This window comes from Lutra lutra, chromosome 7 (assembly GCF_902655055.1).
Source record: "Lutra lutra chromosome 7, mLutLut1.2, whole genome shotgun sequence".
Classification (NCBI taxonomy): domain Eukaryota; kingdom Metazoa; phylum Chordata; class Mammalia; order Carnivora; family Mustelidae; genus Lutra; species Lutra lutra.
In genome coordinates, this window is record NC_062284.1 from 115,819,744 (window position 1) to 115,837,544 (window position 17,801).

Here is a 17,801-nt window from a genome sequence, read left to right on the forward strand (position 1 = left end):
TCAGTCCTAGGTCTGGCAAGCGATTCAAGAGCTAATAAGGCAACATGCGTGAAAGCGCCCTGTGAACCTGAGAACAAACCAATTATTTGCAAATAACAGTAATCCCATAATCCAAAAAACATCCAAAAAATCCACAAAATAATAATAGTAAAAGAACTAGAGAGCGCACGGCAAACGCAGCACAGGTCGAGCCCGTGCCACAGCCCGGGCCACTCAAGCTCAGTAGGCGTGACTGTCCCTTTAAACAGTCCCCCCCACCGCCCCCCCCCCCACGCCCCGCCCCGCCCCGCCCCGTCCGGGCTCGGGGCTCGCCTCCCGCGGGGCCTGCGGCCCCTCCGGCGGCGCGTGCGTGCTGGCCGCCGTGGACCGGCAGGGCCTCCCAGAGGGGCGGTCCCGGCGGCGCGACGCCGGCGCTTGTTGCGTGCGCGCCTGACCCCGCCCCTTGCCCGCCCCTTCCCCTCCCCCCTCCGCGGTTCTCCCCCGCCCGCGCGGTACAGCTGGGCTAGTGACGCGGGAGCCGCTGCTGCCGCCGCCGCCGCCGCCGCCGCTGCTGCTACCGCCGCCGCAGCCGCCGCCGCGTTCCATTCTGTAAGCCGGCGACAGCCTCGCCCTCCGCCTCCCGCCGCCTTCTCCCGTAGCACTGGCCAGCGCCAGCCAGACAAGGGCACTCAGGGCCTCGCCTAGACCCGAGAGGGTTGCGGGCGCGCGCAGGCGGCAGAGCGGATCCCAGCGCCGCGGAAGCTTCGAGCGCCCCCCCTCGCGGAGGTCGCCGCGCGGTTCCCCGGGTGAGTTGTCACCGAGGCTGGGGGGCGGCGAGGCCGGGCATTGTGTCACTGGCGCGGCCGACAGGCTGTCCGGGGCGCGGGGTCGGAGCGCACCTCCAGCGACGTACGCCGGGGAGTCCCGGCCGGCCGCCCAGCGTCGGCTGCTGTGTCCGCCGGCCCCGCTGTCACCCGGCCGGCCGCGCGCGGGGCGGGGAGGGCGGCGGGGGAGGCTGAGCGGGCAGCGGCGTGGGCTGTGCGCAGGCCGGGAAGAGGACCGGACGGCCGGTCTGCGGCCGGATCTTGTGGCCGAGACCGAGGCGCGTCGCCTGGCCTCGCCCGGCGTATGGGGTCGCGCTCCCTGGCCGGGAGTCAGAGCGGAAACCAGACAGTGCGGGTCGCCGGGGTAACATGAAGGCAGAGGCCCCTTTCTTATTACTTGTTACTTTCCCCCTCCGGCCGATCAAAGCTGCGGGTGCTGCGCGGGGCAGGGTGGCTTGGCGACGGTGGATTTCCTGAGGAGATTTTGGAGTCCGTGTGTGGGAGCAGTCGGAGCTTTCTGGAGCCCCTGCGCCTCATCTGCTCTTTAATCGCAAAAACTTATTATCTGGGCTGAGACTCACCGAAATCACTTCCTGTTTATATATGTAGACTTTCTTTTTTGCTTCTGGTTTTTAGGGACTCCAAATAATAGTGTAGGTGTGACCCTCCCTCCTGGTTTGGCTGTGGGGCTGCTGAAGTGGAAAGTTACCTGTAACGAGATTAGCCGGCGGTGGGGTTGGGACTGTTAAGACCCTAGACGAAAAAGGCGTCAAAGTCAAGTCTTTGACTCCTTAGGTGGAAGTTCATGTCCTGGCCCGGAGGCCTAGTACTGCTGTTCCACAAAATGTACTCTTGGTGGTGGGGAGCTCGCTGCTTTGTTGCTCTTGCTTACTGGGCTTGTGTGTGCTTTGTACAAAGGTGCCGTAGAACTACCCAGTTCAATTAACTGTGGGCCTTTCCTCCCCCTTTCTAGATCGGCAGAGGTAGAAGTGTCTTTCCATCCTTTGCAGTGGTTAATTCATTTTTGCTCTTTTCATTCCTCTGGTGTAAAATGTGTGTATGAATGATGCACACACACACACACCTTTTCTGTTTTGGGAATTCCACACCCAAATTGTCACCATCTAGTGGAGGCTAGTACAGACATGTTCTTGGCGTTGAGTTCTGAATTTTCTGGGCTTTGCATTTTTAGCTAGATGCATATTTAACCAGAAATGAAAATCTTCACAATTGGTTGGGTGGAGGGGCAGGAGTAGGTCTACCTCCCCCTTAGTAAAGGAGGTATTTAATAAAGCAACAATAATAGCAATAATAGGAACAGTTCTTGGGGAACGTGTACCAAGCTTTATGCCAAGAAGTTTACTTTCTTGATCTCATTTAATAACAGACTTTTGTGTTGGATATTGTTATGATTTCCTTTTTTTTTTTTCCCCCAGTTGAAACCGAAACCAAATAACTTGCCTAGGGTCACAAAAATAGCTCATGGTGGAGACCACACTTCAACTGCTAGATTATACTATTAGCTTCTAATTTGCTTACCATTTAATAAAATTGAAGCTGGAGTCTTTCTAGAAGTTTTCCAAAGCACTACTTCTTCAAGCTCTTTTTCAGATCTTGAGCATCCCTAATTCTCCAAGGTACACCCTTTGGGGATGTGCACAATATTCAATTGTTTATTCATTCTTTCATTCAGTATTCCCAAGTGTTTAAGTGATGCAGAATGTATGTCAGGCACTGTGCTAGGTATTGGGGATACTGCAATGAATAAGACAGAACACAGCCATGCCATCATGGAGTTCAATCTTTTAAGTCAGTGTATTTTGGTTTATATTGTTAGTTTTAAGTGGTGACCATTTGCTGCTTAAGGACCTGCTGTCAAGTTAATTAAATTAGAGGACACTACTGTATGAGGACTGATACTTAGGACTTCCTGTCTGCAGAGTGACTTGGATACCGTAGTACTGTGTGCTCAGAGTAGGGCTGTCTCCCACCCCACCCCGCAAATGTTTAAACCCTGATATCAAACCCAGTGTCAGTTGGCACAGTTCAACTTATTTTCCGAGGACTGGACTGCCTTCTCAAAGCCCAGAATTTAGGCAACAGAAAGGAGAAGAAATGTAGAGTGAGGTGTTGCAGATGCGGGCGGGTAGAGAAGAGACCTCAGCATTGTTTGGTTTCTTGGCAGGTCTCCATCCTGTGGTGACTGAACTTGTGCTCTTATGTAATGGTGTGTTTCCTGGCAGGGGATTTCCTCCTTTGCTGTTGCTGGGGAACAATTTCTTCAGCTACCCTCCCACTCCATATACATATATGCACTCTCCAAAGGTAATCATTCACCTGGCTTTTTAAAAGTAAGAACTTATTTTAGGTTTATTGCTACTAAGCATTATTTCATTCCCTCCATGCTTCCGTGCTTTTCTGTAGCCCAGAGAAAGACTTGCTTTATATTTTACATCATTCCTTATGCACTCTTCCCATATCCTCAGCTGTTTTGACAACCAGGTAACTCCAGTTGACTCTTAAAGAACACAGGGTTAGGGGCACTGACCCCTATGCAGTAAAAAATCCACGTATAACTTTTGACTTCCCCAAAACTTTGCTAATAGCCTACTGTTGACAGGAATCCTTAGTGATAACATAAACTGCTGATTAGCTAATTGTTTTGTATGTTACATGTATTATATACTATATTCTTACAATAAAGTAAGCCAGAGAACAGAAAATGTTCTTAAGAAAATCACAAGAGGAAATAAATTTATAATACCGTGCTGTAAAAAAATCTGTGTGGAAGTGGACCCACGCAGTTCAAACCTGTGTTGTTCGAGGTCAACTCTCCTGGTGTCTGGCTGTGGGCTCAGAGGATTACAGTATCTTTAAAAAAATTAGTCACACAAGCTTCCTCATTTCTGTACTGAAGGAAGTGAACTGTGGAGAAGTCTTTAGCAGAGCTGCTTGTGGGTAGAGAAGGAAGACCAGAGAGCGTTAAGTGCTGTTTTTCCCCTCTACTTACCCATGTACAAGCAACAGTTCACTGAGAGGCAGCAGGACTATAGTGCCCACTTAGAGACCTGCAGTGCCCACTTGAAGGCCTGAATGTCAGCAGGTCCACTGGTGGTGCTTGTGTAATTGCCATGCATGAAGCATTTTACTGAGCTCCTGAATTGACATGTGATCTCCTAGCCGAAGCTGACAAGCAGGATTCATTTTCCCTCTTCTATCTTCCTGGACAGTAAGGAAGTCTTGTTTAGGGATCTTCCCTTAAGCAGTAGGGGAAAGAACAAGTAGAGGAAGAAGCCCAGTACCTTATTTTTTTTTTAATATTTGAAAGCAGATATTGCTCAGATGCAGACCTGAGTGTGGAGTATTAGGACAGTTGGGTTAAGGGTAAACAGTGGAACAAATGCATGTATGATAATAGAGACTCTTTATCCAGGTTTCTCCTCAAGATGGCTTCATTTCTAGGGGCCACCCACATATCCCACCATAGTGAGATTTCATTTAGTGGAATGGTTTCTAAAAAATTAATATTCTTTTTTTTTTTTAAAATTTATTTGACAGACAGAGATCACAAGTAGGCAGAGAGGCAGGCAGAGAGAGAGAGAGAGAAGCAGGCTCCCCGCTGAGCAGAGAGCCCGATGCGGGACTCGATCCCAGGACCCTGAGATCATGACCCGAGCCGAAGGCAGCGGCCCAACCCACTGAGCCACCCAGGCACCCTAAAAAATTAATATTCTTAAGTTATGTTGCCACATTGCAGAAGTCTTGGAAACTAGAGCAGTGAGAAATGATGCCTGTAATGTGGGAGGGCCATTTTCATACCAGTGGGAATGAAGGATGCACCTTGAAGTTTGGGGCGGGGGGCTTTGTGATGAGTATTTGAAGCTGCAACAACTGTGAATCTGAGACCAATGAAGCAATTCCAGGACAGCGCTGGGGTGACTGTCCTTGAGCATCAAGATCTGTTCACTCCCACTCTTGCTGGAATTCAAGGCAACAGGCATTGTTCCCTTGGAGGCTTGTAAGTTCTTGAGTGTCTGTGTAAAACCTTTATTTGAAAAAGTACGGGGCGCCTGGGTGGCTCAGTGGGTTAGGCCGCTGCCTTCGGCTCAGGTCATGATCTCAGGGTCCTGGGATCGAGTCCCACATCGGGCTCTCTGCTCGGCAGGGAGCCTGCTTCCCTCTCTCTCTCTGCCTGCCTCTCTGTCTACTTGTGATCTCTGTCTGTCAAATAAATAAATAAAATCTTTAAAAAAAAAAAAAGTAGAGGCACTGGGGAAAGAGGTACCTCTTACAGGGCTTAGGTTTTAGCAGTAAAACCTGTCAGGCATCTGTAGATGTTCCCTTTTTTTGTGCTCATGTGTGTCTGTGATGGTGTCCTTTTTCTTTCCCTTTTAGTCCTTTGGCCTAGAAACCAGCAGGGTTCCTCTGTTTGCTCTCTCATCCTCTGATTCTTCTAAGGGTGGAAGCCTCCACTCTGCTGGTAAACCTCCAGTGGTGCTGAGCTGGGTCACTTTGGCTGTGAAAGGCCACCTGTGCTTCTGTCAGGGCTTGGGGACACTTGAATCTCTGTGAAGGTATTGATTGGTATAGCAACAGCAGAAAATGCCCCAACTGTAGTGAGACTTGGGCAGATTTCACAGGCTCCCGTGTGGCCTGTATTCTCCTTCCTGGGCCCTTATATCTCAGAAAAGGAAAATAGCACCCCTGAAACATCTGAAGTCTTCATGCCAAGAATTTATGCAGTATTCTAGAAACAGGATATTATTGAAGCGTTTTCTCAAGCAGAAACAGATGTAGTTCTCTGTTACTTTGCCAGTGTTAGTAGATCCTTAAAATTACCTGATAGCAGTGTGCCCTTAAATGTACTCTCCCCTCCCACACATATGTGTATGTGTTAGATTTTTTTTTTTTTGGTAGGTCCCCATTGCTTGATTTGGGGAAAGTTAGCTTGGGTTGCTGATGACAGTAATAGCTTCTCAGGGGTTTGCAGACAGCAGAGGTGGTGACTGACAATTCCTTATTACTCAGAAAAGGATCTTTTGTGGTAAAAAATTCAATGACTCAGGATTCTTTTCTTCTGTAGTTAGAGATTGGACATAAAATCTCAGAGAAGAGGTATAAATAGGGACTCTTTCCCAGACTCCTCTTTCTTACCATCCTTTCTTAAGGATGGGGGAAAGTCTCATCTTTCCAAATCCAACCTCCTGCCAGCAGTGACTTGCCTTCACCCACAGAAGTTTAAGATCAGAGCATGGAGTTGGCCAGTGTGTAGACTCTCTCCACTTAGACTTTTGGCTAGACTAGGCTTCAGCTTCTGACAAAGCCAGTAAAATGAAATTGGCTTCTGGGAATGGGATAGGACTGTTTATCCCATTCTTCCTTCTTTGGGCTCTTCTCAGTTGATCTGAGTAAACTAAGTGGGTGGAAGTTTTAAAAAGGGAACTTGAAAAAGAGAACAAGGTGATTTTGATCATTTTGCATTTTAAGTGGTAGCCTGGTCTCTCGGAGGGAAGACTGGGGCTACTTTATTTTTTCCCCCCCTTTACACAGTAGGGACAAGATTACAGAAAGCTTGGAAAATAGAGGGGGAGAAAAACTCACCATGATTCAACCATCCTACCACAAACATCATTTTCATCTGTTCTGTGCTTTCTTTCAGTTGGGAATCCCTATATATTCATTTTTTTTTCATTTAGCATTATACCATAAATATTTTTCCATAATGACATATAGCCTTTATAATTATTTCTAATGGCTTTGTAATATTCCATCACTAAATCAGCTGCAGCTGACAGCTATCACCATATTCTAATTTTCCTACATTTTCATCACCTCAAAAAGAAACTCCATTAGTAGTCATTCCCTGTTCCTCACAATCCTTGCAGCCTACCGCCACCACTAATCTACTCTGTCTCTGTAGTTTACCTGTGTGAACATTTCATATAAACAGACTCATACAACATGTGGTCTTTAGAAGTTGTCTTCTTTCACTTAGCATAATGTTGTTGAAGTTTATCCATATTATAGCATGTGTCAGTACTTAATTCCACTTTGTTGCTAAATAATCTGTTGTATAGATATATCACATTTTGTTTATCCATTCATCAGCTAATGGACATTTGGATTATTTCGTTTTTTGTTATTATAAGTAATGTTGCTGTTAACACCCATGTGTAAAGTTTTGTGTAGAGATATGTTTTTATTTCTTAGGGAGGTATTTTAAAAGCTGCATCCATATTTCTACTCTGGAGCTAATGTTTTGGTTATGCAGTTTGTTTGGGGAAGAACAGTGTTAAGGCAAAAACTTTTGATTGTGTGTTGTTGAGGATATTGCCCTGAATTAAGAAAAGATGTTACCAAGAAAAAGAAAAAAATGAAAGGAAGAATTATGTGTGTAAGAATACAATAGCATGGTTTCCAAATCTTTGGTGCTGAACTTTAAAGAGTAGTGGGAGTTTACAGATGCAATAGTGCCTACATTCAATGCCCATATACTGCTGCTTTAAAAAAAAAAAAAGATTTTCAGCATGAAGCCTCTGTTCTAAATCACGTCATTGTGTTTTATGAAGTGAACTTTACCATGAACCCTACAGAGCCTTCCTTATCAAATGTAATTTATAGTTCTCAGAAGCTTTTCCTTTTCTTATGAAACATTCCATGCCAGGGTTCTGTGCACCTGCTTAGAAGTTTTGCTAGGCTGGGATGGAGAGCCAACCATCAAGGTAGGGGGGAGAGGGAGGGGCACTGAGTGTGGTTTAAATGTAGGTCTGTGAAAAACTGCTCTTCAGAGCAGCTTTTATAGGGCTCTTACTGGTGGACCTCAGGTGCACCTGAGGTTAAAAATATAGATCATGCCAGACACAAAGAGGAACAGATGGTATTGCTGGGAGTGTCATTTCCTCTGCAGGATATGCTCCTGGCTGGCTTCACACTGTACCAGCCACATTACTGAAGTACAGCGCCTCCTCTTGCCCTTGTCCTAATTGGAGCTACTAGCATTTGTGAGCAATAGCTGCTCTTGTTTTTCTTACTCCGAAGTCACTTACCAAAAGCTCTTGAAAGTGTGTGTGTGCAGGCCACCTCATTCTTTTATTAGAGGATCAAGGTGGTTCCACCCCAGGGAAATGTGGGGTACAAGGCACATGGCCTTTTGTCCAATAAGACAGACAAAAATTAGGAACTTGAATTATCTTCTCCTGTACCTATATTACTTTCTCTTGTAGCTGGAGCCAAGCCCAAGGATCAGTCCTTCCAGAAAGTTCCTGCCTCTGTGTGTGTGTGTGTGTGTGTAAATGTGTATAAATGCTGCCATAACTTCCCTGACAAAGTTTTAGAGTATTGGAGTGTGCTCTACCTGTTCATGCAAATTCTTTTCCCAAGTGCTAGAAGGGCTCAAAAGGCAAAGGGAGGTAAGATAAAATTCTTATCTAAAGGTTCAAATTCTTGGGCATAATATACAGGTATTATTCAGACTTCTGCACAGCAAACCAAGTATGTGATGAGAGAGACTCTAGGCTCATTAGATGCTAGAGTTGGAAGGTTGTGACTTTGGGGTAATTTCCTCCTACCTCCTTACTTTATGGAAAGTAAAGTATTCTTTAGGAAGAATGGGAAATGGATGCTCAGAGCTGACTTCCCTAAGGGGTGACAGGGCTAGTAGAGAAGCCAGGGCTCCTGATCCCTAGCCTAGCGCTCTTTCTGCCAGTGTGTGATCAACTTTTCTTTCCTCTGGTCTTGTCTCAGGGAAGGGGCATTGGAGCCCAGAACAGTGTATGGTTTATGTTGTTAGGAACAAATTCATGTCCTTTCTGTGATTGTAGTTTTTGTTTTTGTGTGTGTGTGTGTTTTTTTTAAGATTTATTTATTTATTTGACGGACAGAGATCACAAGTAGGCAGAGAGAGAGGAGGAAGCAGGCTCCCTGCTGAGCAGAGAGCCCGATTTAGGGCTTGATCCCAGGACCCTGGGATCCCAGGACCCAAGAGGCTTAACCCACTGAGCTACCCAGGCGCCCCTCGGTGATTGTAGTTTTGAATCTAATAGTGAAATTACAGGGAGGAATTAGTCTTTAATTTCAGTTCTTCTGAGGAAGAACTTTTGTTAAAATGGGCGCTGTTGTGCTTAGGCTGGGCCTGCTTAACTTTTGTTTCTCTGTATTGTGCTTCCTTGCGATTCATAAAACACCACCTGCTTCAGGCCAGTGGGATGTGTTCACTGAGTCCTTTTCCCCATTGGGTCCCTCTTGCCCAGATGGGACAGTGGCAGGTACTGGAGGCATACTAGATGTAGTAGGACTAACTGATAATTGGGAACATGCTGTTAGGGAGGGCTGATGCTCCCTCCCCCCAACCCCATTGGCAGTCTACAACCCTTCATGGCTGCACTGTGAACACACATCTGTAACTGTCTCTAATCAGTCCGGAAGGAACCAGGCTTCTTGGGCTGAGGTCATATGTGCTAGCTTTCTCCACCCTGGAGAGCCAGTGAGCAGTTTTGTGCTCAGTGGGTAGTGCTTTTCAGTTGGCCCACTCAAGACATTTTTAGAGAATTAGCAAGTGGTATGTTAGCTGGTCCACACCTTTATCAGTCCTTGATTCTTATCCACCTGCCAGGTGGAAACTGCTGTGGGAAGGCCATCCACCTCCTTGTTTCAGTCCTGTGGGGATTTTGCATGTTACACAGTGGGATGGCAAGAAAAACAGGCTCTGAGTTTCATGAGAGTTCATTGGGCCATCTTTTTTCCCCCTTCACATGCATCTTCAAGTCATAATAATTTGTGAGCTGATGCTCCGGTTGGGCTGTGACATCAGGCTGGTGGGAGTTTAAATGGTTGGTGTAGAAACCAAAAGGAAGTAAATCTTAGCATTTCTTTAGCAAGTATTTAGTGAATGCCTGTGGTCAGTGTTAGGTATACAGTTGTAAACAAAGAACAAAATGGACACAATTCTTGCCTTCATGGTCGTAACAGTCCAAGGAAATACCCATGGGTTATCTAACTTGAGAGTAGTATTAGAGGAATCTGTTGTATAAAGTAGACTTTCAGTTAGATACTCTGAAGGAGTTGCTCTGACATTTTCAATGACCTCTGTGCTCTAGTCCAGCTATCACCCCGGAAGGGAGGTGGGCTGGGAAAATATCCTTGGAGAATCCTGGCCTTCCAGGCAAGAAAGCAAATTGCCTTTCTCAACAGAGTAGGCTAGGTCTAGGAGTTTGGTCTGGTGTGAGAATTCCTGTTTACTGGCTTTATTTAACCAATCAGTTTTTATTGTAGAAATGTTTTCTGACCCTGAAATTTCTTTTCTTTTCTCTTTTCTTTGCTTTTAATTGAGAGAGGTAATTAGGTGTGGGTTCCACAGTGAGAAACTGGGAGAAGGGAAATAGGAACAGTAGTGTGAATTCTTTAGGGAATGTTTTTTTCTCCCATCTTCCCCAGGCTTTAATTTTAGATGTAAATGTTGACTTGTGATATCTCTTCTTGAACTGTCTGTGGCTTTATAACCTGCTGGGGCAGCAAAGAACCAAAACAGTACTGGCACACATAAGGCTCCCAATTTGCACACGGCCCCATATATTTTACTTCAGTGGGTAGCCATCTCTGTCAGACCAGGTTCCAGGCTGAGGTTGGGAGTCACCTGAGGTCAGTCAGTGACAGTCTTGTCCACTTCTTTGTACTCAGCCCCAGGATTATTTGGTTGGTTGATTGACCAAGGATAGAGGATTAAAGTCAAAAGGGTGAGAGGGCAAGGTGACCTTGAGGCCATGAGCCGTGGATGACAAGGAATCAAAGAGTGGTATTAGTGATGAAATTCTAAAAAGAGGCATTTGGAGGGAAGGCCTGGGCTGAGTGAAAAACAAATATAAACAGGTGATAAAAAGTGGTTAACATTCACCAGCTTCACTCTGTCTGGTAGCAGGAAAAGAAGACTGCTCAGAAACCACGGAGGCAGGAGGAAGTGAAGCAAAGAGAGGGTACTAGAGATTCTTCCACATGTTTTAGCAAGGCCAGTGAGAACCAAACTACAGGGCCCCTTAAAAATTTGGATTCAAGACCACAGTTCCCCCTGCTAATTTTCAGGCCCAGGTTTTTGTTTCTGGAACTCTGTCCATGTTTTAAAAACTTCAGGAGGCATCAGTCATACCCTAAATCCAACCTACAAGTGTGTATCTACAGGTTGACCTTATTTACTTAATATATTTTTAATATCTACTGTGAATCTGTTTGCAATCAAGGAAGTAATAGCAGGATGGCTTGTTTCTGTTTATTCTCCAGAACTGAGCTCCTTTGGGAGGGGTTCTTTTGCTTCTGGAATTATAAAGTGTAATTGTGTGGGTCATCTCCTTTGAAGGTCTCTGCATGCTTTTAAAAAATCTCATCTTTGAAAGAAGGGCAGCTCTCTACAAATGCTCACTGCTTTTCTTGGATATATGTGAGCAACAGCAGAATGAACAGATTTCAGAGCCTCTGGTGTTAGTAAAACTTTCTGTGAGTAGCAACAAGGTATGTATTTTTCAAGCAGTACATCTGAATTCATTTATTAATTGAACAAGTATTTATTGAATGCTCTTTCCCATTTAATCATCTCCCCACAGGGATTCTTTGCCTCGCACAGCCTAACAAATGTTCTCCAGTATTTATTTTGGTTTGTCTTTTCCACTCATGGACTTTAAGCCCCTTGAGGATGGAAGGGCTGGTTTAAGTCTCCGATGTGTTTACTATGCAGGCTGGGCATCCATATTAAAGCAGTACAGATTTCTCCATTTTACAGAGTGCTTTCATGTAAGATGTCATGTCACACCGTGAGGAAGATTTTAGTGGGAAAGCCATGGTCTTTGGTAACCATAGACATTTAGCAGCCACTGTGCTTGTAGATAGTAACACTGAGTCAGCCCAGGGCTGGCTGAATCAAACACTGGTACTGCATGCTGGGAAATAGGAAACCTCCTGGAACTGCAGACTTGATAAATCTTAACTTTCTCATGAAGAACAATGGAACGACCCTTTCCTGTTTCCCCGCTCCATCTCAGCATAGGTACTCTCACGGGTAGTATGTTTTTGTATACAGTTGGGACAAGAATGTGGAAGTGTACAAATCTGAAAGGCAGCTTTCATCTCCTAACTGAGGAAAAGCATTCTGTCGGAGGGGCTTTTATTTTTATTTTTGGAGGAGGGGAGCGGCCGTAGGGTTAAAACCTTCGTATCTAGAAATCCATGCAGTTTGGGGATTATTAGAAGGTCCAGTTGGGGATAAGCCAGAGAAGAAGTTCCAAGTTCTCTGGGTCTTAAGGACTTGGTGGTGGGGATTCTGAGCAACTCCGTAAACACTGTTTCTAAAGGGGGACTGTCTTTGACTGAGACCTCATGAGGACTCCTTTAGGAACATCCTTCCTTTTTCTACAGACAAGGGAACCTCCAGTCTCCTGTAGGCGAGGCTTGACCTCCTCTTCCCCATTGTCCTGTTCTTGTTTTCAGAGGAAGTTGGAAGTGACCGTCCTGTCTCAACCACAACAGCTTAGATTTGGAGAAACATGAAGCAGTGCTGATGTTACTGGGGCAGGGTGTGCTTAGACGGCCCTGCTTTTTCCATGTAGTTGGGAAAGTGGAGGAGTAAGATTGGCTGTGGGCCAGGCACAGTTTCCCCCTTTCCTGTGGTGAATGAAAATAGATGATTGTTTTACGAAGCGGGTACTGAGTGGGAGGCAAGTAGAAGATAGCAGGCCTTGGACTCGGATTAACCCTGCTTCCACTGTCAGCTCAGCCATTTTTCAGCTCTATGCCTTGAGCAGTTTTAACCTCTCTGGTCCTCGTTTTTGTCATTTGTAAAATGGAGATGATACTGTTTTAACACTGCCTGTCTCCAGAAAGGTGGCTACCAAAATATCAATGATTACTTGCTATGGGGGATTTGGGGGTGATGAAGGGTAGCAGGAAAACTATAACTTCTTAAACTTGCTTTTCATGTCATTTGAATTTTTGACTCTTGGCACGTATAACTTAAAAGTACCCCCTAGTGGGATTATTATGAAGATCAAATAAAATGGAATATTTAAAACCAGGTACAGTGCCTGACAACTAAAAAATACGCAATTGGCAGTTTATTTGGGGAAGAAGTGATATTAATATTAATTCATAGTTAGCCCTTGCTTTTGTAGTGTTAAATTTTCAGTCTGTCTTGTGTGGCTTTGGGTAAGTCTCTTTGTTAAGCCCCAGTTTCTTGAACTGAAAATGGGGGTTTATAGTATTATCTACTACATACAGGGGGTTTGGAGGAGACATAGCCAGCGGTTAGCCTGGTATCTGGCATGTGGTTAGTGCTCAGTAAATAGTAACTGTTACCAGCTGTTATCCTCACAGCTATGCTGGAAGCGAGGTGGAGTTATGCCCACTTCACAGTTACAGGGAGTGAGGCACCGAGTGGTCTGGTGCCTTGTGTTGAGGCCGTGTTGAATCCAGCAGCAGAAATGGCCTTCTCTGTTAACTGCCCTCCTGCTGGAGTCCACACCAACAGCCTCACAGCCTGGAGTCTGCTCCCCTCTCCTTCCTTCATCCTGGAAGCCCTCTCAAGGATGGGCTCAGCCTCTCCAGGGGAAGGCCTCGCTCCATACCACTTTGGTACTGCCTGTGACTTCCACCTGCTCTATTAATAAGTCTCCTGCCTGTTTGTGGGACTGAATGGTTGTGCTGAAGTTAGACTTGGTGGGAAATAGATTTTGAGCTTTGTGGTGTGGGCTTCTGCTCTGTATATTCACATTTTTTTCCCTTTTTTTTCAAAGATTCTATTTCACAGAGAGAGATCACAAGCAGGCAGAGAGAGAGGGGGAAGCAGGCTCCCCACTGGGCAGAGAGCCTGACGCGGGACTCTATCCCAGGACCCCGAGATCATGACCTGAGCCGAAGGCAGAGGCTTAACCCACTGAGCCACCCAGGCGCCCCTCTGTATATTCACATTTAGTGGGGGGTGGGGGAAACCCTGAGTGATTTCTACCCAGAGTTGTTTCCAGAAAGTGGGAGATACTCCTCATCAAACTTAAGGGGTCAGAGCTGATGCCACCAGTTTCTCCCCGTGGGTTTGTACGGTACAGGTCTCACCGTTGCCTCTTTGGTTCTCTTCATCAGACTTTACAACATTTGCCTTGCCGCCTTCTTCATAGGGGTCTTGAAGTACTTACCATTTGGTGAAAAATACAGGCAATGCAGTGTCAAAAGTTATACCCATCTAAATTTGCCTAGTGGCCTGGAAGGAGTATGAGCATTTATACAGATTCTTGCACTTCATAGTTTGTTTGTTTTTTTCCCTGTGTGTTTCAAATACACCCTTTTCCAAATTTGCATTTAGTGATGGCTGGCAAACCTTGTATTCCTTCTTTTTGGGAATATATACTTGCTGTAGTATTGCATTTACATTGTATAATTCCACATCAGGATCTGAAGGGTCCTGCTATTGAGGCAATCATTTTTCAGTACTTAATATCAGTCAAGTCTGTGCACCTCTAGACGAGTCTGCTCTGATTCCCAGCCTGCTTTCTTTACCTTATTTGTGGCTGCCTAAAGACCTCTACTGAAGTACATCAAAGTGGTTCCTGTTGGCTTGACAAAAGGAAGATCTTGGAGGAGCTTAAAGATCTTGTGGAAAGGACCCTCTTAATCTTAGCTAATCGCAAAATGAGACTCTACAGTGGAGAAGCCACCCTCGCACCCACTTTATGGAAACCCCTCTAAAATACAAGTTGTTCAGGCTGTTTGTCATGTTTCTGTAGTATTTTTCTGGTTTTTGAAAACAGACCTGCTTAAATTAATTCTGGCTGATGTCTGGAAGCGAGGTGGAAAGTATGCCCACTTCAGAGTTACAGGAAGTGAGGCACAGAGTAATTTGATGACTTCTCTTAAGGCCGTATGTTGAGTTAGCCAGAGTGATGCCTGGAAGATTTGAAGGAGATATTTATAAAAGAACGAAGCTCTGGGTTTATTTCAGGCCTAATCGTGAACTTGCAGGAGCAGCTTCCGAGCACTGGGGAGAGAGGAATGGCACACTGCCTTGGAGCTGTCATCTAGGATGCCACCTTTTGGGAACCATATTGTAGGCAGTCTCTGGCCTATGTGAAGTTGTGCCTGGGCCTTATCAGAAATGAACCAGATGGTGTTTCTAGTGAAACTGGCAGCTGTTCTTGCTGACAGAATTAATTAAACATTTTTACATGTAAATGTGGAATTATGGGAAGCTTTCTTTTGGAGTTTTAGTTGAATATGAGAGTGCTGCCCTTACCTTCCAGAGGCCTTAAAAATATATATTTTTAAATTTAAATTCAATTAATTAACATATAATGCATTATTAGTTGCAGAGGTAGAGATCAGTGATTCATCAGTTGCATATAACACCCAGTGCTCATTATATCACGAGCCCTCTTTTATGTCCATCACCCATTTACCCCATCCTCCCTGCCCCCACCCCTCCAGCAACTTTCAGTTTCAGTTTCTTTCCTGTGATTAAGAGACTCTTATGGGGGATGCCTGGGTGGCTCAGTCAGTTAAGTGTCTGCCTTTGGCTCAGGTCATGATCCCAGGGTCCTGGGATTGAGTCCCACAGCAGGCTTCTTGCTCAGCAGGGAGCCTGCTTCTCTCCCTACTTTTGCTCGCGTGTCTGTCTCTCTCTGACAAATAAGTAAATAAAATCTTTTTTTAAAAGTCTCTTGGGGGACGCCTGGGTGGCTCAGTTGGTTGGGCAGCTGCCTTTGGCTCGGGTCATGATCCCGGCGTCCTGGGATCGAGTCCCACATCGGGCTCCTTGTTCTGTGGGGAGCCTGCTTCTCCCTCTGCCTCTGCCTGCCACTCTGTCTGCCTGTGCTTGCTCTCTCTCTCTCTTTCTGACAAATAAATAAATAAAATCTTAAAAAAAAAAAAAAAGTGATTTCCTTAAAAAAAAAAAAAAAAGTCTCTTGGGGTGCCTGGGTGGCTCAGTGGGTTAAAGCCTCTGCCTTCGGCTCAGGTCATGATCCCAGGTCCCGGATCCCAGCCCTGCATCGGGCTCTCTGCTCGACGGGGAGCCTGCTTCCCCCCCTCTCTCTGCCTGCCTCTCTGCCTATTTGTGATCTCTGTCAAATAAATAAAATCTTTTAAAAAAATTAAAAAGTCTCTTATTGTTTGTCCTCCCTCTCTGATTTCATCTTGTTTTAATTTTTCCTCTCTTCCCCTATGGTCCTCTGTTTTGTTTGTTAAATTTCACATATGAGTGAAATCACTTGATAGTTGTCTTTCTCTGATTGACTTACTTTGCTTAGCATAATACCCTCTAGTTCCATCCATGTCACTACAAATGGCAAGATATCGTTTTTTTTGATGACTGAGTAGTATTCCATTGTGTATGTTTGTGTGTATAACACATGCACACACATACATACACCACATCTTCTTCATCCATTCATCTGTTGACGGACATCTGGGCTCTTTCCATAGTTTGGCTATGTTGCCCCTTCGGATCACTACATTTGTATCTTTTTTTTTTTTTTTTTAAGATTTTATTTATTTTGTCAGAGAGAGAGGGAGAGAGAGCGAGCACAGGCAGACAGAATGGCAGGCAGAGGCAGAGGGAGAAGCAGGCTCCCCGCCAAGCAAGGAGCCCGATGTGGGACTCGATCCCAGGACACTGGGATCATGACCTGAGCCGAAGGCAGCTGCTTAACCAACTGAGCCACCCAGGCGTCCCTCTACATTTGTATCTTTGGGATAGATACCCAGTAGTGCAATTGCTGGGTCATAGGCTAGCTCTGTGTTCAACAGAAGTCTTTATTTATACTGTGCTTCTGGCCGTAAGTGACCCTCAGCTCCGTGTGTTTCCCCTCTGGTTACTTTCTTCACCAAATGGGCCATTTATGGTGGGGAGGTATAAGGTAACCAGTCTTCTCTCTAGTGTAATTTGAAGGTTGCTGATGGGATCTTGTCCCAGAATGTACCTGCTACATGGATAACCTTGGTGACTAAAACGTTCATCATTTGAGTCCCTCCTTTGGGTTAAGACATTTGGATGTAGCACATATGATACCTGGGAACAGTGACAGAGTCACGAGACCCAGAAAAGAAAGAAGAAAAATGTGGAGTTGGACAAGGCAGGAAGTACTGAGTGCGTGCTGTGCGCCAGGTACTCTGCTAGGTGCTGTAGTCTGGTGGGCTTGTCTTTACTTTCCAGATCAGAAAAGCTCTCAGAAGTTAAGGGCTGTAAATTACTCTGTTGGGGATAGAACCAAGGTTGGAGTGATTCCAAAGCCTGTGTTTTTCAGGGCAGATGTAATATATGTGGGCTAGGAAGTTGGGGTGGAGGATGAGGTGGTGAGGGAGACAGAGAACAAATCTGCAGAGAGGAGGTCAGGGCCAGGTGGGAGCTGCAGTGGTGGGGTGCACGGGAGTGGGTGGTCCTCAGGGAAGGTCTGGGAAGGAGGGGTTGGGGAGCAAAAATAAACTGAAGTGGAAAGAAAATAAGGTTAAGGTATCACTTGGTAGGGGGTCTATACTGTTGGATGATGGCAGCTTTTCCCTCGGGGAAACTGTGGGGTTTGTTTAGGGTCTGGGAGACCAGATAGTCTCTGCATTTAGGCAGGTGGCAGTTGGCCCCACAGGAAGCCTTTTAATCCCTGGTATTTATAGACTGTCCCATACTCCACTGAAAGGCAATTCCCATTTCATTTAGGGAAGACGGCATTATCTGCCTTTGAGATGCCGCATTTATAGATCTCCGTTTGGCTCAGCAGGAGGGTCTGGGTAATGCCCGGTTATATTATCCTGGTTCCCTGCTGACTCAGAGGTTGTGCAGGGACACTTCTGCCATTTACCTCCAAGTGACCTCTGGCTGCTCCCTCTCCTACAGTTGCTGCTTTTCTTCTCAAAGTTGAGTTGGAATTGGGATTGGGAAAGGTAGCCCTCTTGTCTCTGTGTTTAGGGTAGCCAGGAATTCCCTAGAATAGTGATTCTGATTTGTTCGCTAGCCCTTATCACAAGGCTAGGATGGCTCTG

The 17,801-nt window shown here is 45.7% G+C and overlaps 1 protein-coding gene across 1 annotated transcript in view; it reads left to right on the forward strand.

Annotated features, from left to right (window-relative positions):
* The first annotated feature begins 482 nt into the window (after window positions 1–482).
* SUSD6 (sushi domain containing 6) overlaps window positions 483–17,801 on the forward strand; it is a 92,821-nt gene continuing 75,502 nt past the window's right edge. Inside the window, exon 1 of the mRNA XM_047737709.1 lies at window positions 483–785. The gene's annotated coding sequence lies outside the window, so the exon portion shown is untranslated. The remainder of the gene's footprint in view (window positions 786–17,801) is intronic.